General features: G+C 45.3%; 1 protein-coding gene across 4 annotated transcripts in view; it reads left to right on the top strand.

The window, feature by feature from the left end:
* Positions 1–297: 297 nt before the first annotated feature.
* ADGRF5 (adhesion G protein-coupled receptor F5) overlaps positions 298–22,112 on the top strand; it is a 98,195-nt gene continuing 76,380 nt past the window's right edge. For all 4 annotated transcript variants that reach the window (XM_042986517.1, XM_042986514.1, XM_042986516.1 and 1 more), the window contains exon 1: positions 298–487. The gene's annotated coding sequence lies outside the window, so the exon portion shown is untranslated. The remainder of the gene's footprint in view (positions 488–22,112) is intronic.

Genomic DNA, 22,112 nt, shown 5'->3' with positions numbered 1-22,112 from the left:
GCACTCGGTAAAAGGTAAAGCTAGGTGGCCCCTCAGCTCCCTGCCTGTCGCTCTGCTCATTCACACTTTTCTTGGGTCTTAGCATGTTTATTCTCCTCTTCCCAGTGGCCAAAGGACAAGTTTAAATTTCTTATTTCCTCTAGGGAGCCTAGAGAAAGGCAACAGGCACCAAATACAGGAAATCATGTGGAGAGGATCTCTTATTTATTATGGTTCCCATATTACTTCCCCTCCCCCAGCCTCCGCCCCCACCTCCAGCCATACTCAGCCTTCCAGCTTTTTCCTGCAGCAGGAGGACAGAAGGCAGTTCACCTCTGCTCCCTAAGGTCTGTGTGAGTCCCGAGGATCTGAAGTCTGGTCTTGTGAGACCCCACCCTCCTGTGGTTGTGTGAACTCACCCTTGAGTTACACCTCACTTAAGAGGTTCCCAGGAAGATCTCCAGTACAGGGTCAAATTTCAGGAGCCTGCAAGCCACAGAAGAGAAAGGTAGGTCCCTGAATTATTTTGCTCTGTCTTGACGTGAATCAAGGTGCTCTGAAGTAGATATGTATGTCCATATTGCTTCTCTAGCTGGCTGTGTGTTTTCAACATGTGGGTCTTGCTGAGACTGCCTGATGATTGGACCGTGAGAAAAAAATTGTGAGTGGGGAGATGACATTTGGGTTTCTTGGTTTTTGGTTTTTGTTTTGAATGTGAACATATTTGGATAAAGAATGCCAACTAGCATGATACAGAAAACATGAAGCTGATTCTTATTTTCTTTGGAGGGCAAATCTCATTAGAAGTTGCATTGTTTTGGCTTCTGCATAAAGGGGAAAAGCTTACCGCCTGCCTTTTCTTTTCAAATCATAGACCCTTACCATGTTTTGTTGTTGTTGTTGTTTTTACTTCTTTCTGAGTTTTGGGGGTTTTATTGGTGGGAGGGGGGTGTTAAAAATGTACCAGAGTTTACAGAGGATTTTCTGACAGAAATAGAAATAGATGTTTCTAATTTAGGGTATCTGTAAGTCATAAGTAAATGAATAAGCATTTTGTTCAGATCTGGTGGACTTCCCTGTTGTTTTCCAGATTTTGCTATGAAACAATTGCTCTCTCTGTGGTTTCCCGAAATTAGATGCAAGCAGTGACAATGTCTATCAAGTGATGGCTGACAGGCTGATTTTACTTAGTCCATTTTGATAACTGTCTACAAGGATGATGCTCACCCCTTAACTGGTTGCTTTTGCTGGTCACTACTGAGAATCAAGATGATGTGTGAACTGAGACTTGGAGAAGGGTCAAGTTTTATTCAAATAACACTACATATTTCTCTGGATTTTTTTTTTTTTTTTTTTTTTTTGCTTTTTGTTTTTAGTGTTTCATTTTTATCATCACAACCAGCCCTTCCTCTGGGAGAAATAAATTATGGTGACTTCACAGAATATCAGCCAATTTATCCCATTTATTGAACGTTAACTATTCTTCCCAAAGCTTCTTTCGTTCAGATGCTCGTAATGTCTTGCACTTAGGAATTCTACCTCAGCACGGTCTCTCTCCATTCCATCCTGCATATCCTGCCACAGAGGTCTTTGGGAAATGCAGTTCTGACAATGTCACTCTCCTCAGTGAAATGTTTCCTTTGCACCCCATTGCTTATCTCCTTGCTACCTAAGGGGTAGTCCATTCTGGGACCAGCTGCATCACACATCACTTGGGAGCTCGTTAGAGATGCAAATTCTCCATTCCCTCCCCAGACTTAGTGAATCTCTATTTTAACCAGGTCCCTGGGTGATTCATAGGCACATTACAGTCTGAGAAGCCCCGACGTAAGGAAGGCAGAGAAGACCTTCAAAGTTTGTTCCTTTTCATCCCGTCCATAAGTCTTTCTGGTTGTACTGAACACCTGTTTCCCCAATATGTGAGAGCTCTAAAGCCTACTTACATTTCTGTGTGCTGTGTGTCCAGGAGGCTGCCATTAACCCCCTCTACCCAGCTACCATTGCGGCCTGATTAGTTACCCCTTCCTACCCCTCATCCAGTCCGCCGCAGACCGAGTGTCTCTCAAGTCTATGCCTTTATGGCACTTGGTGAAATGCTTCTGTCATAGCCCTTAGCACATTAAATTATGGTTGCTGTGCTTATTTTCATCCATGAGGGGTTATTGGTCTTTTATTTCTGAAGCTATAGCCCTTGAAACCATGCCAGGTGTATACCGTGTGTTCAATCAATGTTTACTGAATTCACGAACAAATGAATGAACAAATAAATGGATATATTGTTTGAAGAACCCAAATTAGTAACCAGACTGAGGTTTAAAGTGTGCGGTTTTCCAAGGAGATTGCCAAGCCCCGCAACATTTTGCCCTGCTATCTTTTACGAGATTTTGCTGAAATCGTTTTTTCCACCAAGGATTTTGAGTACCTACTATGTGCCATACCTTTCGGAATCTATTTCTTTACGTCTCTGTGGGCAGGCTCTCCCATTAGGTGTTTCTCTACCTGTGCCCCTCCTCCTCCACCACTCCAAGTCAGAGACTTACTCGGTTTTCAGCAACTATGTGCTGAGCACCTTCCACATATCAGGCACTGCGCCATGTGATAAGGATACGATGGCAAACGACACAGATGTGAATACTGCCACCATGAAGCTCCCTGTACAGAGGACACGTTCTTTATTATTCTCTATTCCACTTCTTCCTGAAAGGGATTAAGAAAAACTGAAAGTCTGATCTGTAATAAATATTGGCATATGCAGGTGAAGGCATTGGGCACCAGAAGGCAGTGTGATTTAGCAGAAAGAAAGCTGGGCTGGCCTTTAGTTAGTCCTGATTTAGTCCTGCACCTGTAACTCACTTACCATATGAACTCGGGTGGGGCCACATCCATTCCCTGAAACTTGATTTTCTCAAACGGTGAACAGGGCACAGAGCTCTAAGGAGAAGTTCTTGCTTTCATGAGAGGCTCCAGGGAGTCTATGCAGTCACCTTCTCTCATGCTGCATGGTTATTTGAAGGACAATGCTGACAAAGAAGAGATCTTAAGGGAGTCATTGCATTACTGTGCCATGTGCTCAGCCATCAGGCACAGTGTGGCAATAGTTCCTAGGGAGCAGTGCCCTGCAGCTTAAAGAAACCCATTTGGCATTAGTTGCTGGGTATAGAGCTGGTTGAAGTAGGGCAGCTGAGGAAGGAGGCCATATCATCCTCAGGCAATCTCTCTTTTTGGAAAGCAGCCAGAAGAAGGGAAGACTGTAGCTCTATCAAGCAGTGAAGGAAAAATCTAAAAGCTTAAAGACAGATAGCCCATCCCTGACCCCCACTGTGGCACAGCTACAAGGATTCCCTTTTTCTTTTTTTCCACCCAAAGATGTATGTCTTAACCATATTTCACCTAGAATCAGATGTTGTGCAGGACATCGTAGCCTGCTCGATTTGTCCCCATAGTTTGCGCTTCCATGGGATGCGTGGACAGCTGGGAGGAAAGAAATACCTCCTCTTTGTGCCACAGACACAACCACCGTCCGAAGCAAACCGCTTGGGTAATCTCGGGTAATGACTCTTTCCTTCTTCAAGCCTTCTTGTCTTGCTCTATCATCATCTGGAGCTTCCAAAGGAAATGCCGCCAGACTTTCTGAATTCCTTCTTGCTTCTTGTCACTCATGCACCTCTTTGCTTCCATACTCCCTGCACACACACACACACACACAGACACACGCACGCACACGCACACACGCCTTGTCTGCAGTTGCCTTTCAGGAGCCAGAGTGTTTTCTGCTGGTCATTTCCTAACCTCTCCAGGGAACTTTACTCTCTAGCAGTAAACACAAGTTACTTACTTGCAACAAAAGGGATATCAACCTACATACGAGATTCCTAATGACCTGTCAGCAGTCTTACAACGTACCTGAGATCAACCCTGGCCTGAGATCAATACCTGGTCAACATTTCTTGTTTAATCAGAGGCATGTGGTGGGCTAGAAAGAGGCGGCCCTGGTTTTGGGTCCCCCTTCTGCCACTTTTTAAAATAAGTGGCTGTATCTTGTCAAGGCTTAGTTTTGTTTCTGAAAATGCAGATAATCTTTGGCACACAAGGTTGTAGAGATTCATCGGCTTCAGTATCGAATATGTTGCCTCGAGAAATACATCAGATCTTGAAAGAGGAGGCTGGCCAAGATGGTGAAAATGAGAAAATTGTCATTTGCAGATTGGTTGAAGGAACCAGGAGATATTCGAAGTACAAAGTTGCCCTTGCAGCATGTGAAGGTTGCCTTCAAATCCTTAAAGATCGCTCTATGTGTTAAAAGAAGTCAACGGAAGACTGATGAGTGGAAATTATAGGGCCACGAGTTTTAGTTCCACGTGTGGAAGGGCTTACCCACCATCAGGACTATCTGAAACTGGGTGGGCTGGCTGCCTTGCGGTGTGGTGAACGCCCTGTCCCAGGCAGTATGCCAGCACCCTGGAGGCCCACGGCCGGGGTGTTCCCAAAGGGATGCCCGCACTGGGTGGAGTCCGGGTGATGACCTCTCGGTCCTTCCTGCTCAAAGCCACCAGGAGTCTTGTGATGTCAGGGCCCCAGCCCAAACCACCAAAGGAGGGTTGCAAAAAAAAAAAAAAATCATCAGGCTGGAGAGTGATCTTAGCTGCATTTTCATTAGCTAGCTCTATACATCTGCAGCGATCGTTTCTAAATAGGTCCTTTGCCACAACAATAGAGCTACGGTGGACGTCCAGGAAAAAAAAAAAAAAAAAAAAAGGAATGAGAACAATGAGGTGGGAAAAGTTCACCTCAAAGCGCTCTTCTTGGGTTACTCGCTAACTAGATTGTGGGTTACTTCTTGTGCTGCAAACACATTCTTATTTGATGGAAAATTGCCACATTCTGGTACTTTTCCCGCCAAACTAGAGTCAGGCAAGTAACAGCAAGACTCAGGGCTTTGTCTCCGATCTCTGCTTTATCTATAAAATAGAAACACTACTCTATGAATATGTATTCTTAGCTATTCAGAAATCTAATTTTAAGTGCAAACTAAGTGCTTCTACTCTCCTCTAAATTTCAGGGACCACAAGCAGAATACTCGACTCTTAGGAAGAGAGGAGAACTGGCTGGGGCTGTCTGCCTGCTCTGAGTTGAGGTCTTTAGCCCATCTTTCCATCCATCTTTCCTTTGCTAAATGAACCACAGCTGATAACAGCCTCTCTGCCAGTTAAGGACCTCGAGACTTAGGGCAGGGAGAATTTCGCTTAAGTGGGTCCTGTGTGTTTGCATCATCTATGGCTGGGTGGCCCTAGGCTTCTTTGCTAATACTTTATCCTTCCTGCACTCAGAAGAACTGGCTGACATGTGGTTTTGAACCCTCACATCTTCTGCAGTCACTTATGCAGCAACTCAGTATGCTATGCTTCTTCCGTCTTGTCGTGGAGTCACAGAACAAAAGGACAGTGGCCCTTCCAACAGAAATGGGTGTCAGAAAATGCTAACGTTTTGTCAAATCAAGATGAAACCGTGATATATTTTATTCTCCAGGTTTACCTAAAGGCTTGCTTTCTTAAAAGCCAAGTGAAAAATAAAACTCTTTGAAATATAATCAACTGTGCATGGCAAAATCATAGAAGCCCATGCAGACCAGTGTGTTTATTTTTAGATGCACATCAGCCTGGCCAGCATAGCAAAGCAACTGTCTAATGTCCAAGCTATGGCCCTGGGAATTTCCTCTAACAAGGCTGTGTTTCCGTGCATTGTTACAGTACAAAGGGCAGGAGGCCTGAGTGGAAGGCTCATGGTAACCCCGCCCAGAGAGAGATCTGGAACCTGTCATTCCCTTCGTCTACATGGTCCTGAATGCCGGGGTCAACATGGAGGTCGCCCGCCAGCTCTGGGCAGATGCAAATGAATAGACATGTATGATTATTTCATCTAAAAATACCCCAGAGATCAGTGATGGCATTTCAGAAATAAAGACTCAGCTTTCTATTGGCAGCTGAGGATCTAATCCTCACCCATGCCATGAAGTGGATTCTGGTCTAGCCCAGAAACAGGGATGTCATTCAAAGATCCTGCATTTGACTGCATTTAGTAAAGGGGTTGTCAAGCATATTATAGTAAAAAAAAGTTGGGGCACCTGGGTGGCTCAGCCGGTTAAGTGTCCGACTTCGGCTCAGGTCATGATCTCACACTTCGTGAGTTCAAGCCCCGCGTCAGGCTCTGTGCTGACAGCTCAGAGCCTGGAACCTGCTTTGGATTCCGCGTCTCCTTCTCTCTGCTCAGCTCCATCTCACACTCTGTCTCCGTCTCTCTCTCTCTCTCTCTCTCTCTCTCTCTCTCTCAAATAAATAAACATTAAAAAAATTAAAAAAAGAAGATATTTTGAAAAAAATGCATCCGTGTACATACATACAGCTACATACACACATACACACACGTACAGAGAGCAGGTGATCAGAAATCTATCTGAATCACCGAGATCTTTGCTATTATCCTAGGGCCAGTTTCTGTTCCTTGATTTATTCATCTACAAAATGGATGCAACAAACCTCACGTCCTATTAGTTTGGGGAGGAATAAGGTGCAATATCACAAATAAACTGGCTCAAAGTAGACTCTGGCTCAAGGTTTTGCATTTGGGGCCTAATATGCTTTGAGCTTCTGACAAGAAATGACTAAAACTATTGACCATCAAGTCTGGAGGGCTTTTCGTTGTTGCTGTTTTGGAGGTCGCTGTTTAGTTTTTGTTTGTTTTATCCTTTATTATCTTTTTTGCTACTACAGAGAGAGAAGCCATTAGGTTTCTTACTTCATTGACACATTTTGCTAGTAGAGTTTTTATCTCTTGTCAGGCTGTCTCCACAGCTGGAGAAGGTCACTGCATTAGTACTCAAGGTTGCAACACTCAAAAGTTGTGTCTGGGGGTCACTATGGAAGATGAAGGAGTAGGTCTCAGGTCTGTGCAGGGCGATCCATAGCCACTCTGTGTGGGGTCTGTGACCTGCATGCTAGCAGCCCCGTGTGGGGACGAGGCCCCTGTACAATCAGGCCCGAGGGGCAAGGAGACCCGCACGTACGAATAGTAGTCCTGGGCAGGGATCCTTGGGCTCAGCTGGTAGGTGGATGTCCAGGCCCCCTCCAGGCCCGCAGATGCAGGAAAAGGTGTTCTAACTCTTTGGTGAAAATGCAAGAATGTTGTCAAAAACGCCTTTATGGATTGTTTTGTTTGCGAGTGTTTATTATCAGACACCCCCTCAGGGGTTCACAGGGCAGGTTGCGAATGTCCGAAGTGGGGCCTGGGAATTTCCTTCTACAAAGGCTGTGCTTCCTCTCTTTGTTAATCCTCAGAGAACAAGTGGAAGCATTACTAGAGATCCTTACTTAACCCTTTCTCCTGCCCACCACTCCTGTGTCCCCGCATCACAGAAGAGTCACGTTTCCAGCCTTTTAAGAAGAAGAAAGATTTCATACTTGGGGTGTGTGTGTGCACCTGCAGGTTTGTGTGTGTGTGTGTGTGTGTGTGTGTGCGTCAGTGTGCATGTGTGGGGGTGGAGGAAATGGGTGATAAAGCACAAAACATCTTATCTGAAAAGCTTTCATTCAGTATCACAGCATGCACCCAGTCGTTGTTCAGACCCGGGGAAATGTCTACTTTCTTTACCATATATGCCTTACAGAAAAATGCTGCCCCGATTTCAGTTCCCTGTCCCCAGGGTAGGACCCGCCTAGCATGACAGCTGCTGTTCTTGTTTGGAGTCTGCTTACTGGCTCATGCAGGGCACCATGAGTTGAAATCATCCAATCAACTAAGTTATTTATTGAGCATTTACTACATACCTAAACCCTACTAGGCACGCAGGGAAAGCAGAAGTTCTGCCTGCAAGAAACTTCAAGAATATATGACAGTTACACATACACACACACACACACACACACACACACTCATATGTTATAAGTGAGGATGTAAAGAATCCATATAACTGTATAGTCTAAGTCTAGGGCAATCAAAAGAGACACATGAACCCTCGCCCAGCTGGAGCCTCTAATTATCACTATTTTCACGGTGACTCCTCTGTCCACAAATCTCCAAGCCAAGTGCATGAGTGCAGGTAGACATAAATGGGTGCCTACACACACACACACACACACGCACATCACTCCCAGGGGACAGCTCGGCCTTCCCAAAGGAAATAACTCCCTTGCTTTCTCACCACTAATTCCATGAAAGGATCGTTTTCAACACTCAACTCTTCCTCCTCTTGTCCTGTCTCAAGAGAAGAGATGACCTTTCCCTGCATCCAGAGGCCAGCTCTCCTCTCCCTCCCAGGAACCTCCAGTGGCCTTGGTACTCTCCTCAGTGATTGGCTCTTTCCCATTATTATTGAGTTCTACTCAGGTCCTTCTTCTTTTTTTATTTATTTTTGAAGGAGAGAGAGACAAAGCACGAGTGGGGGAAGAGCAGGGAGAGAGAGGGAGACACAGAATCCGAAGCGGGCTCCGGGCTCTGAGCCGTCAGCACAGAGCCCAATGTGGGGCTCAAACTCATGAACTGAGCCACCGACCGAGCCACCCAGATGTCCCTACTCAGGTCCTTCTTAATTCAAAACTACAGGAACAGCAGATCTTCCCCACCCCACACTCCTCGTTCATCTTCCATTTCTCTTGCCAAATAAATTTTTGAAGAATTTTGGATGTGCCTGTCTTCAAGTCGTCACCAACCACGCACCTTGAAAACTGCTCTGTTCTGTCTTCCCATGTGCCCTCCCCCCGTGCACCTTGAGGAATGCTCTTGCCAGGATTCTCTCTGACCTCAGTGTCCCCGGACACATCTCGCTTTGTTGCCCACAGCAGTTGTTGACAACCACCTCCCTCAGTCTGGTCCCTGCCTGCTAGGACACTACGGTCTCACTCTTCCTTCCCTCGCTGGGCCTTCCCAGTCTTCTTTGTAGGTTCCTTTCGGTCTGCTCTCCCTACACCTTCCTGATGGCCATGATCTGGACCACCTTCTCCCCTCCATCTATACCACCTCCCTGCTGCCCTCCATTCCTCTGTCTAGAGTCCTCTTTTCTCCCTTCTCTGTCAAGTAAACTACTTGTCCTCCAGAACCCATTTTATTTATTTATTTATTTATTTATTTATTTATTTATTTATATTTTATTTGAGAGAGAGCACACATGCAAGCGGGGGAGAGGGGCAGAGGGAAAGAATCTTTTTTTTTTTTTAATGTTTTTATTTTTTGAGACAGAGAGAGACAAAGCATGAGTCGGGGAGGGGCATAGAGAGGGAGACACAGAATCTGAAGCAGGCTCCAGGCTCTGAGCTGTCAGCACAGAGCCCGACGTGGGGGCTCGAACTCATGAACGGTGAGACCATGACCTGAGCCACAGTCGGACGCTCAGCCGACTGAGCCACCCAGGCCCCCAGAGGGAGAGAATCTTCAGCAGGCTCCACGCTCAGTGCAGAGCCTGATGGAGGGCTCAATCCCACGACGCCAGAATCATGATCTTGAGCTGAAATCAAGAGGTGGACACTTAACCGACTGAGCCACCCAGGCACCCCTCCAATCTATAGAGTTTTTCAAGAAGGCTTGGCAAATTGATTACCTTTTCTAAGCCTCCCTCTCTCAAATGGGAATCGCCAAGCAGTTCACAAATTGTGGTGAAAATTAAGTGACATTGTGCAGGAACAATTTCTTGAAAGGCACTCAGCACATAACCTGTGGTGGAGTTGCTTCTCTGCCAGAGCGGTGATTAATAATCACAAAATGTCATCAATGCCAACCCCTGAGGAACAGGGAGATTAAACTTACATAGCTAGTCAATGGTAGCGCTGGGACTTGAGCCTAGGTACTCTGGTGCCAGAGCCCCTGCTCTTAACCTCTTATAAGCACCTCTAATCATGTGCCGCCTGGAGGATTCATTCATAACAAACGCTGATTGAACACCAGCCTACTCTATGTGCAACACTGTGCTGGGTCCCAGGCGCACAACAGGAGACAGACAAGGTTCGGCCTTGGGGGTGAGAGTCGGGGAGATGGGGATCACAGGGCAGAGGAAGAACCCACAAATAGACCATTACAGTGCAGTTCAGGAAGTGCTTTGACAGAGTAGTGAGGGGCAGAGGTATACATGCAACCAGAGGGAGTCAGAGGCAGGTTCTTGGAGGGAATGACCTTGACTTGGGCCTTCAAGGACCACGTGGGGGCGTCAGGCAAGTGACACCTGTACCCCAGTGTTTCTCTGAATGTTTTGATACAACAGGCCTAGGCCTGGGAACCAGGCAACAGTATTTTTCTCAAAGTGAGAACTACTATGATAAAAAAAGAGAGAGAGAGAGAGAGATCATGCTGTATCTCAGTGGTTATTAAACTTTTGTGTGCCTGAAAATCACCTCTGGGGAGCTGATTGATCCACACCAATCTCTGGGCCTATCCCCCCGAATTTTAGAATCTGAAGGTCTGAGTAGTCTCAAGAATTGGCATTTCTAACAAAGTCCCGGGTGGTGTTCGTGCTGCTACTGGGAAGAATCTCTGATCATATAGCCAAGAACTTACACAAAATTATTTGGGTCATTCTTAAGCCGCATTAAAATTTGACAATTCCTGCCAGGATGCATGACTCTCTTACTTTCTTTGCTATAATGCTCCTTTAACTTCTAAATATTTCTGTAGTTGAAGCAAATTTAATCCAAATATTCCCCATATTCGGGCTCATTTTGCTCTGTAAGTGGTTCAAAATACGGTGACTTGTAGGTTTCTTTGGAATTTCAACAATCAACCCTTTGAAACTTCTGTTTGCAAAGCAGGAAGTCACTTGTTGCCCCAAGCAAACACTTAAGTCAAGGGTTTGTCCCTTTGGAGGGCTTTACAGCCTCAGCTTTTAAGCAAGTTTCTCTACCTTTGAAAACAGTTTGAATCTGAGTCTTTACGGAATGGCCTGTGAACAGTGGAAATAGGCGATTGGTGTCTTTGAGTATGGCCAGCTGGCTAAGGCCAACATATGTCCAAAGGTTGTTATTTCCTCCTCGAAAGATATGGCAGGAAGAGGCTGGGAAACCCAGAATCACCCCAAACAAAGGAGGGGTGAAAGGGTGGATGGAGAGGAAAGGATCCTGGAAGTTTAATGTTTCCTTTTACTTACAATAAAAAAAAAAAGGTACATTTTTTACTGTCATGGTCACAAACTAAATTTTTACACCAAAGATCTAGAAGAAAAAGGTTGATGTGAACAATAGCCAGTGGCCAAATGAACAATCATTAACATAAATGAGTGATGAATCAAAGTGAGGCTCCCAAGAGCAGAAATAAAGACGAATCACAGAAAACCAAGTTTCTGTGAGGGTTTTATTACCAGTCCAGTAGCTTAAATTCCTCTATCTATAATATTAAAATGCAATTACCATTCTGAATATTTGGAAGCATCTGGACATCCTCATCCATCCAAAGTAGATTCAGTTCCATTGACAATCTCGGTTGCAAATGGAAGAAATGGGCTAAATACCCATTTTAAGATATTTTTTTTTATACTACCCCATTTTGCCCCTTCGTTTACCAGCGAAATTAGTTACCAGAGCTCTGCATTCTATATCCTCACAACAAAAGTCAGCATTCACTGAAAATCACTTTTGAGTTATAAACAATGAGCTCAAAGGGAAGTTACTAAAAATAATTGAAATTAACAGTAACTGTATAAAAAGGAAATAAGCAGAAAATGGCTTTCATTGAGCCCAAGAAACGATACGCTTGCACCAGAGTGCTCTATCCCCTCATTTATTTAATTTTCACATAAGGATTTTAGTCAAAGTCTCCCAAATATATCGATTTGGTTGTCTGCTTAGATAGTTGCCCTGAGCCTCCAGAAACTCACGGGGCAGCCAGTGCTCTCCCATTGCTCGATGTTGTCACCACACCTTTGAGCTGCCTGAGTTCTAATCCCTGCCTAGACTCCATCCAGATACCTAGAGCTTGACCACTCAATTGCCCTGTTCAAGCAAGACTCCCACACCTACAGGCAGAAAAGATCCCTTAATTAAAGGAGGGAGCAATGAGTCCCTGAGACTTCTGCTTTGATGTGATCTGAAAAATGGAGAAAAATAAGGTGAACTTTGGGGAGAGGAGAGGGCTTACTATGGAGCTCTTTGTGGTTGAACATAGCTGGTTGTCCCTAGAACAGAAGTGTTCAGAGTTGATCTTATACGAGAGCCACCTAGAGAGCTTGTTAATGATGAAGATTCTGGACTCTATCCTGAGACACCGGACAAGGTCACATGCAGGGTCTGGAAGCCCTGGTCAGTAGACCCCCAAGAGCTTATCAAGCACTCTCCCTATGAGAATCACCAGGACCTAGTCTCAGGTGCTTGTTCACATCCACCAAGATGCTCCCTCTTATGGTGAGAAGAGCAGGTATGCTCCAAGGTTTCATCCATGGCTTGGGAATGTAGGGGAAAAATGGGTCCCTGGCTGAGTGTGAAAATTACACCGACAAAGACAACAGGACAAAGCATATACATTTATTTAACATAAGTTTTAGATGATATGGAAGCCTTTCTAAAGAAACGAGGGCCTGAAGAAACAGAACTGAGGGCCTTTGAGCCAGGTATGGTGGTGGATGGAGAGCCATGGAAAGATGTAGTAGGACAGAGTATGAGCCAAGTATAGTTAAAGGCGGAGACTCAGCAGGGCCTTCTTGCTCAGTCTTCTCAGTGTCCTTCCATCTTGGGTATGGGGGGTAGGGTGTACCTCTTCCATGAGGGTCTTCTCATCTGCTCCAGGGGAGAAGGGCTGGGGAAAATCAAGGGGATCTTCCTGCTTCTGCCATTTTCTCACATTCCTTCAGCTTAAAATATTCAATATGCCAAGATGCCATATTTGGAGGGTACTGAGTCCTGAACTCCATCGAAGAACAACTCTCCTCCCGTGGCCTCATCTACTTTGGCAGCAACCCCACAAGTTGCTCACTATCATCAGCCTCCTAGATGTTTGAAAGAACAAAAACTTACAGAAATACACAGAAATTATTTTCCAGTCAATAGTATTCATCAAGGGCTCTCAGAATGTGGGAGGGAGGGAAGCCATCAGGCTCAGCTCTGATTTTCTGCTCATAAAATGGCATGTGGGGGGTGGGATGAGGCCACCAGAAAGGCAGGGAAAGAGAGCACAGTGCTTTAGAAGGCACCCAGAGCATCATCATTCTTCCAGCAAGAACGTGCTGAAGAAACATTGGAACTTGTCCGGCAGGCTTTCCATGGTTAAAGAGCCTACATGCCTCCCAAACACACAAAACTATAAATCGTGTTAAATCATGTAAACTGTAAGTCATGTTTATTCAGAAACTACATGTTCTAGAAAACATTTACGGTTGTCAATACCTCCTAACATCACTTTGGAAGTAGGATGGTAACTGATGGAGGGCACTTTGCTTGGGAAGACTGGGACACACGCTGGGAAGTAGAAGCTGTGATTGGTCTGAACTGCTCTGTTTAAGACACATAAGGAAAAAGGACACAGCAGGAAACCCAAAAGCAAGAGGTCTGAGTCTCTGAGGCTAGGTAAGGGTGGGATAAGGGTCCAAAAAGGGATTTTCAATAACATGGAAGAAAGAGGGGCGTGATGCCACCCCCACCAACACACAAGCTCATGTGCATGTGCATACACGTGCGTGCACACACGCACATTTAAAAAAAAATTTTTTTATTGCTTATTATTTTTGAGAGAGAGAGAGAGAGAGAGAGAGAGAGAGAGAGAGACTGAGAGCAAGCAGGGAAGGAGCAGAGAGAGAGGGAGACACAGAATCGGAAAGCAGGCTCCAGGCTCTGAGCGCTCAGGACAGAGCCCGACACGGGGCTCGAACTCACGAACCGTGAGATCATGACCTGAGCTGTAGTCGGCCGCCCAACCGACTGAGCCACCCAGGCGCCCCACCCCCCACCACACACACACTTTATTGCCCTTGCTGGGCTCTATGTTTCTACATAGCGTTTTTGCTCCTCTGATATATAACTTATTTTGTTTTTGGTCTATATTAAAAAGAAATGACATTGTCAAAAGCTACTTGAAAGAGGTAGAGGCAGTTAAGTCAACAGGGCACCAGCAGCATCAAGAAGACCTTGGTTGCCTCCCCTGGGGCACAAAGGGGCAAGAAGGTTGATGTTGGGGTGTCAGAGGAGACTGGCGACATCTGTGGCTGGGGCAGAGGGAGCTCCCCAGAATTGGACTGAGGGTGGAGGAACACAGCCTCCTACCAAAACTGCAGCCCGGCAAGGAAAGGAGGGAGCAAGTAGCTGGGTCCCCTTTCTTTCCATCCTGCAGCCTTCTGCTGGGATTTCCCACCCTCCCGGTCCTGCCATCCCCTTCTGAGATGACAAGGCACCACGAGGTGTGGGGTCGGCCTCCTGGGCACACAGTAGGGCAGCAAAGGGCAGAGGGGGACCTGGAGGCTTGTCAGCACTCTTCCCCAACTAGAATGCGAACTCAGGGACAGCTGTTTTAGTTATCTGTTCTATGCTTGACTCCAGGGTCTAGGTTAGTGTCTGGTTTTCACACATATTTGCTGAATGAATGAATGAACGAATGAATGAACGACGCACGACTTAGAAGAAGAGACATACGAAAAGAGGATTTCAGCCATGACGTAGAGTGCGTGATGCGAATCCACACAACGTCGCTATTGCCATATTTAAATCCATTCTTGCATGTAATGCTTCCGTGGGAAGGGATATTCTGAGGGGCAGGTGCCACAGGCAGCAGACCCAGAAGAACAGAATGAGAAGGATACCTGGCATCTGATCCCACACGTATCATAGTAGTAAGTTATCCCGAAGTTCACTTCATGCGTTTCTAAATCTTGCTCTACGGGCAGCTAGGTTTGACTAACAACAGATGGGCCCCAGCGCTGTCCATCCAGCAGCACAACCACGATGTTCTGAGGGTCGTGCTCCAGGCCCCGCAGATGCTAGAGTCCCGGGAGGGCTCAACCCCACCCGAGGCAGGACACGGGGCCTCGGCCATGAGGCCGCTCTGCGTTCCATCCTCTCCAACTCAGCTCGGAGACTGAGTTTCTTGCCTCTAAAATAGGACAACAGTGGCTCCTCCCTTAGGCAGTTGTGAGGCTCCCTCGGGGCTCGACCCACTGCCTGACAGGGCGTAAACACTTAGTAGTAACCAGAAGGATCGATTCTTGTGCAAGACGTGGTCTCTAATCTTGAGAGAGGTGTGGAAAGTGCTGCAGACGCTCTGCTCTCTGTGCGTGTTCTCGATTAGAGACAGGGGGTCAGGAGGTAATAGGACAGCCAGTCCCAGAGGACGGCTTCACCCCTGTCCTCAAGCAGGGCTTCCTGCTTCCTTCCTTTAAGTCAAGTGAAGCTGAAGCTGGTTTCCCTCTGACCCCTGATCAGAGCCACACACTACCTTTTTTTTTTTTTTTTTTTCAGGTGGCCTGGGGGCCTTAGAACTGTATTGAGAAAGAGGAGGGTGCAGCTCTTCCTTCCTCTGCTCGGGGAGAGGTTTCCAGATGGAGCTGAAGTGAGGAGCAGGTTGAGGCCTTGGGACAGGCATCCTGGGATTCACATGGCCTTCCCTCTCCAGCTCTCCTCCACTTCCGTTCGCTCGTGGCTTCCTCCACCCCCTGTGGGTCTGTATCCCCGACAGAGCTGCTTCAAGTTCAAACAGATGAGGCTAGTGAACGAAGAGAGAACGGGCGACCCTCTGACGCCGGGTCTCCCAGGGCTTGCATGACGAACTTACAAGAAACCCTCTGGAATGGGTAGCCCCCGAGGGCGGGACGTGGTGACAGGCCCCCCTGGCTGTAGGCAGCAAGGTGGCACACTATCTGTAGAGAATTTAAAATCATTAACGAAACCAACGAAAAGCCTTTAAAAAAGCTATCAACACATACCAGCGATTTCAAACGATGTCAGTGACGAAATACTCTTCCTAAAAGGTCTTTTGTTGGTCTAAGTTCTGAACAATGGCCACCGTCCCTGGTGAATTTCAGTAATATAAGCTCCTAATTATATTTTCATTCCTTATTTTTCAATAAAGATTGTATTCTACATAGAACCTACTTTAGAAACCTCTGTAAGAGAGTGACTCCTGACACAAAGGGACTCAGCTGCATGTGCTTCTTTCAAAATAACTTCCTTGTAACTGTCTGAGCTTGTTTGAAGTGTCTCTGGCCCCTGGACATGACATGTCCTTGTCTTTGAACAGAGATTAAAAGTGAACAAGGTTGGGGCGCCTGGGTGGCTCAGTTGGTTGAGCGTCCGACTTTGGCTCAGGTCACGATCTCACAGCTCTTGGGTTCGAGCCCCGCGTCAGGCTTGTGCTGACAGCTCAGAGCCTGGATCCTGCTTCAGATTCTGCGTGTCCTTCTCTGCCCCTCCACTGCTTATCCTCTGTCTCTCTCTCTTTCAAAAATAAACCATGAACAAGGTTATGGGGCGCCTGGGTGGCTCAGTCGGTTGAGCTTCCAACTTTAGCTCAGCTCATGATTTCACGGTTCTTGAGTTCGATCCCCACAGCGGGCTTTCTGCTGTCAGCACAGAGCCTGCTTTGGATCCTCTGTCCCCATCTCTCTCTGCCTCCTCCCCTGCGTTCACTCTCTCTCTCAAAAATAAACAAACCTTAAAAAAAATGAACAAGGTTAACAGGGTGGTTGTATAGACAAAGAAACTGAATGGGAGTCGCTTCAATTCTGTTACTCTACGGGACCACACTGAGTTTTTATTCGTGTTTAAAATTTAAAACAGTGAAGCTGAGTGCAGACTGCAGATTGCACTCTTTTCATCTGGCAGATACAAATTTTAGTTCCCCTTGAAATGTTGTATTGAATTTTAATATTTTCAAGTGAAACGTTTTCTTTTCTTAGTTGTTTTAAATCTGAATGATTTAATCAAGAAAGTACGGATTATTACTGAAAATAGTGTTCTCCTCTAAAAAAGGGAGGGGCTAGTGAAAGATCTGGTCCAGAAATCAAACATGCTGGATGTGCCCATGGTCCAAAATGCCCTGAGCTGGCTGCTACCTCTTCTCTCTGGTTTCGCAATGCGGAGAAGGAGGAGTGTGGCATGGGTATTCGTGTGTGTGCGTGTGTGTTTGTGTATTAGTGGGTTTAGGGAACCAATTCTCTCTTGGTCATTTCTTGGTTCCTGGAAAATTTTGCTTTAAACGTAGAAATATACTCAAATATTATTCCCGGTAGTGTACATAAATAATCCTGGGACAGGCACCTGATGTGTAAGGTGGCTCTGGCACTTAAGAAGGGACAGTGTGGGAGCATTTCCAACTTACTAGTAAGTGATCCAAAGACCAGAGGTCATTCATAAGAGGGCCCATATTTGGTGAGAGCCCAGCAGGTTCAACTAGAGAGTCCCAGACAGAAGTGCACCCTAACTGTGTATACATGCTGTCACGTAAAGCACAAAGCTCAGATCTCAATGGCCCTAAAAATGGAAAATTGAACATTAGAGGAATTCAGGAAAAGACTAAAAATAATATGTGGTTTTCCCTCTCTTAACATTCCAAGTCAAATGAAGCAAATATAAGGGGTGAGGACCTGGAATAATCATGTCCTTGTTGATATGTAGCTGTGTTTTGTGTGCTATGTATGAGGTCTAAAAATAGTTTCGTGGTGCCTAGAGGCATAGTCTGACTTACAGAAGTAAGGTATTTAGGAGATGTCTTGAACTTGGAAACCTAGACCCCGCGTTGTCCTGGGATGGACCGTGGAGCTGTGGAGAGATGGGCAGCTTCCATGAATTAGGGTGACCATGTGCCCGATGGTAGGCCACTTCAAAGGGCAGTAGCAGCCTCCATGAGCACCTTTCCCCTAATGTCTTACCCATCTATTTCTGAAAAAACTCAAAAAGTGCAGGCTGGAACCCAGAGCAACTCAACTACCGGGCCAACTAGAAGGTCAGACAGACTCTCGGTTTGCCATAATGGTATGAAACGGGAACAGATCGGTGAGTAAACAGGGTGCCAAAGCGATGCCATATCTGTGGCTTAGATTCGGGGACATGGGGAATTTAATAAATCTACTTTTAAGCCACTCGAAGTGAACCACTGATGGTTTCCCCAACATTAACACAAACAAGTTGTTTTGAACAGGAGCCATTTGACTGAGTAGTAGGGGTGATATCTGGAAATCATGTGTCCTTACCATTTTCGTTAAAAGTAGTTCACTACAGGTGACATAAAACGTGGTGTTCTTGGTCTAACAAGATCTTGCTAACTATGGAATATTTGGGTTTCCCGGAGCTCATGAGCTCCGTCATTTTTCAGCGTTCTGCATCTCTGTGCTTTTAAAAGGCACTTTCTTCCTTTCCCCAGGGAGTTTTACTTAAGAAGCTCTGATTAATTTTCATTTGTGATTCATTTTCCATTCTCAACACTGCTGCCCCCAATTTTATGCTTCTCCTCAACGGGGCTGAATTTCAGAGTCTTTGTTGTTCTTCACAGACACAGGCGTCGACCAGTCTCTTTCCGATTTCTTTCTCAAGCAAACACTGTCATTGTGCCTGACATATTATATATTCTTGAAAAGGCATTTAAAAAGGATGTGTTATTCTTTTGAAGAATTGAGAGAAGTGTTAGTTTAGAGCCATAACTGTTAGATGTGAAGCAGAAGCTGAGAGCAGTGACTCTGGAGGAGGTGAGATGTATACTTGGGGGGAGGGGTGACAACTTTTGCCACAGAGTGGCCTTCTCTGGTTGACCAGAGCTGCTATTGGCCTATTAGTGTTACCTTCATATTGCGGGTCTTGGACATTTTATTGAGCATCTGTTATGTGCCAGGGATTTCTAGCCCTACCTCAGAAATTACTTCCACTGTTTGGCTAAGATGATGGAGTACCTTCCCTTTCGTGTAGATGGGCTCCTGTAACCCTAGTAACAAGCAGGGAGTCATGCAGGGGGCATTAGTGTGCACAGTGTATTAGCAAAACCATGCTGTGACCTTGCCTTTGGAAGTACTGAATCCCCTGATGGTGTGTATCTGGCCAGCTGAAAAAGACAGGATGATAAAACCAATCTCCTCTCGGTCGGTTTGTTCATTAAGCAAATATTAATTGAACACCTACCATGTTCCTTTTCACAGTTACCTAGTATTTTAGTTCATATTTTCTTTTATAATCCCCTCTGTAAGTTAGTCATTTTTAACTAATAATTTTTGAAACTAATAGTTTAAAGATAGTTCTTAAACTTTCAGTTCTTGAGTGTTCAATTTCCCTCTTTCTTAAATACACCCTTAACCTAGGTACATGGATGCCATATGAGTAAAATTGAGGGAGTCTGTGAACTTGAATGAGAAAGTACCTTTATTTTCACTAACCCCTGATTGAAATTTAGGACTTCCTTTAATTAGAAACGTAGACAGCACATCACTGTAGTATTCACTGTACATACGACTTTGTCACCAATAAAAATTCCAGATAATTTTATATCACATCACTAGGTTGCAGATCCTTAAACTCCAGTTTATTTTCATTACCACTTAAAATTGTGTAGTTATTAAATTTGCACCATTAAATCTTTTAATTGAATATATTAACAAAGAAGTCAGTGTATTACTAAGTCACATTATGTTTTAATATCTTGATAAGCACATTGCAAGGTAATTATTTTCCTTTGTAACCCTGTGTATTTTGTTTTATGCATTTATTTTTATTTTTGTAGTTGTTGTTTTAACGTATTTAAAAACATAATCCCAAGAAGGATCAATAGTCCTGACCAGATGCCCAAAGGAGTCCATGGCGCAAAAAATATTTTCACCCTATTTTTGTAGTACTTTCAGCCAGAGTCAGTGAGATGCAAACTTTTTCAGTCTTTATATGTCTAAAAAGATCTTTATTTTGCTCTTGTGCATGAATGTTCTTCCCAGTATGGAGCCAGATGAGGTTGCCTGGAAGAAAGCACAGGTGAGAAGGGACAGTGGGACCCTGGACCAAATCTGGGGCACGCCAACTTTTAAACGTCAGATAGAGGAAGAAAGGCCACGAAGGAGATTGAGAGGAGGAACCAATGAAGTAGGAGGAACACCAGAAGAGTGGGTGTCACAGAAGCCAGAATACTGGGTTTCAAGGAGGGAGTGGCCAACTCTGTCAAATGGTGTTGCAGGTCAAGGAAGGTGAGACCGGCCAATGGACCATTGACTATGGTGACGTGGAAGCCATGGTGAACACCGTGAAAGCCCCTTTGTGCAGTACAGTTGACCCTTGAACAACAGGGATTTGAACTGAACAAGTCCATTTATACATGGATTTTTTTTTTTTGAGAAATACAGTACATTACTATAAGTATATTTTCTTCTCCACATGACTTTTTAAAGAACATTTTCTTTTCTCTGGTTTACTTTATTGTAAGAACACAATAAATACTACATATAGCATACAGAATATGTGTTAACCAACTGTTTCTGTTACAGGAAGGCTTCCAGTCAAGAGTAGGCTATTAGTAGTTAAATTCTGGGGGAGTCGGAAGTTATTTGCAGATTTTCAGCTGAGCAGGGGGTCAGTGCCCCTAAACCTCTACATTGTAAAAGGTCAGCTGTACCAGTGGAGGAAGATTGATTTGATTGAATTTGGGGCCAGAGAAGAAGAGTGAGAATGTGGAGACAAAATCTATGTACTCAGCTCTCTGCTCAAAATTTGCTATAATGGTGAGCAGGAAAACGTTGCAGTCAATGGCGACAGAGAGAGAGAGAGAGACATATGAAGAGAGATTCTGGAGCATGTTTGTGTGCTGTTGGGACTGATCCAGTGCTGAGGAAGAGGAAATGGGACCCAGAGCCAAGTGGAGGAAGAGGCAAGCCATCAGGAGGAGCAGGGACACATCCTCTCAACCCGGAGGGAGGGCCAGAGAGGGCAGTGCAGGTGCAAGAGGGTTGAAAGTTTGTGTGTGTGGGGATGAACATTCCCATTTGATTGATTCTGTTTTCTCAATGAAGTATGAGGCAAGGCTCCTGCAAAGAGTGAGGAGAGAAGAGAAGGTATGAAGCGGCCATTTTGGGGATTGTCAGGCTATGTGATGGTAGCAATTCCACCAATAATTAGCAGAAGGTTGTCCTGATGTTGTAGGTCTGCCCCCAGATGCAGATAAGAACCGCTGTCTGAAATACAACCTCTGTGTTCCCCACTTCTCTCTAGCTTCATCCCCCTCTGGTATCTTGAGTCTCTTCCGTATGAAAGTTTCCTCGATGACCTACACTAATTCAAGCTTCTATACAACTCACTGGAGATTTTTCTGTTGCTTCTCAAATCCTGCCACAGTCGTGACAGCCTATACTACTGATGTCATCTGGCCCCATATATTCCAGACCACTACGGTGCCACTCACTACACTCTCAGTGCAGCTACGTTCCAGTTTGTTAAAAAGAACATTGAACTTTCAACATTGAACTTTCTTCCATGAAAGAATATAGGCGCTGGAAAAATTGGGCTGATTTATTTCAGGCACCATGTCAGGCACTCATTATGACGTGAACCAAACATCCTAAAGAAAAGTCTGCAAGTTTAACACAAGTTTAAGATCGTCTCTCTCTCTACTCAGGAATCATTACTCCATCCTGTATTGTGCAATTGTCCCAATTTAGGCGTAAGAGGAAAGATGTCTGTACAGTATCTAGTGGGGTCAGGGGAGGGGCAGGCACCAGGGCACAATGTTGAGAGTCCTGTATGGGGAGACAGAAGGCCTAAACTCCAGTTCCGGCTCTGACACTACTGGGTGTTATGACCTTGGTCGCCCCTCAATGTCCCTCTGACATCAGACAGCTGGAATAATGATCACTGGACTCCTTTTACTATGACATTCTTTGATTCTTACTTTTATCCTCACCTGGATAACTCTTCAACTCATATTTATCTAGTGGTTTTGGCATCATAGCTGTCTGCTAATCAACTTGATAAAATCTGAGGAAATTACCTCTGCAATCAGAGGCAAAAATGAGGGAAATTTTCTTTTGGGGTCAGGAGTGCTGAGACCCTGAAAACAGTAGAGAGCAATGGAATCTGGATAGGAGTTGCCCTTATGGGGACAAGATTTTGCAGGCCCAAACTCGGGCCTTCCACCTGTTTGCAGGTGGCCCTGTTACCTGAGGTCTACGCTGCCTGCTGATGCAGAGCAGAGCATGTGCTCCCCAGATACACAGTGAAGAAGCA

This window comes from Panthera tigris, chromosome B2 (genome assembly GCF_018350195.1).
Source record: "Panthera tigris isolate Pti1 chromosome B2, P.tigris_Pti1_mat1.1, whole genome shotgun sequence".
Lineage (NCBI taxonomy): Eukaryota > Metazoa > Chordata > Mammalia > Carnivora > Felidae > Panthera > Panthera tigris.
The sequence above is the reverse complement of the archived record's forward strand: the minus strand, read 5'-3'. Positions and strand labels throughout refer to the sequence as shown.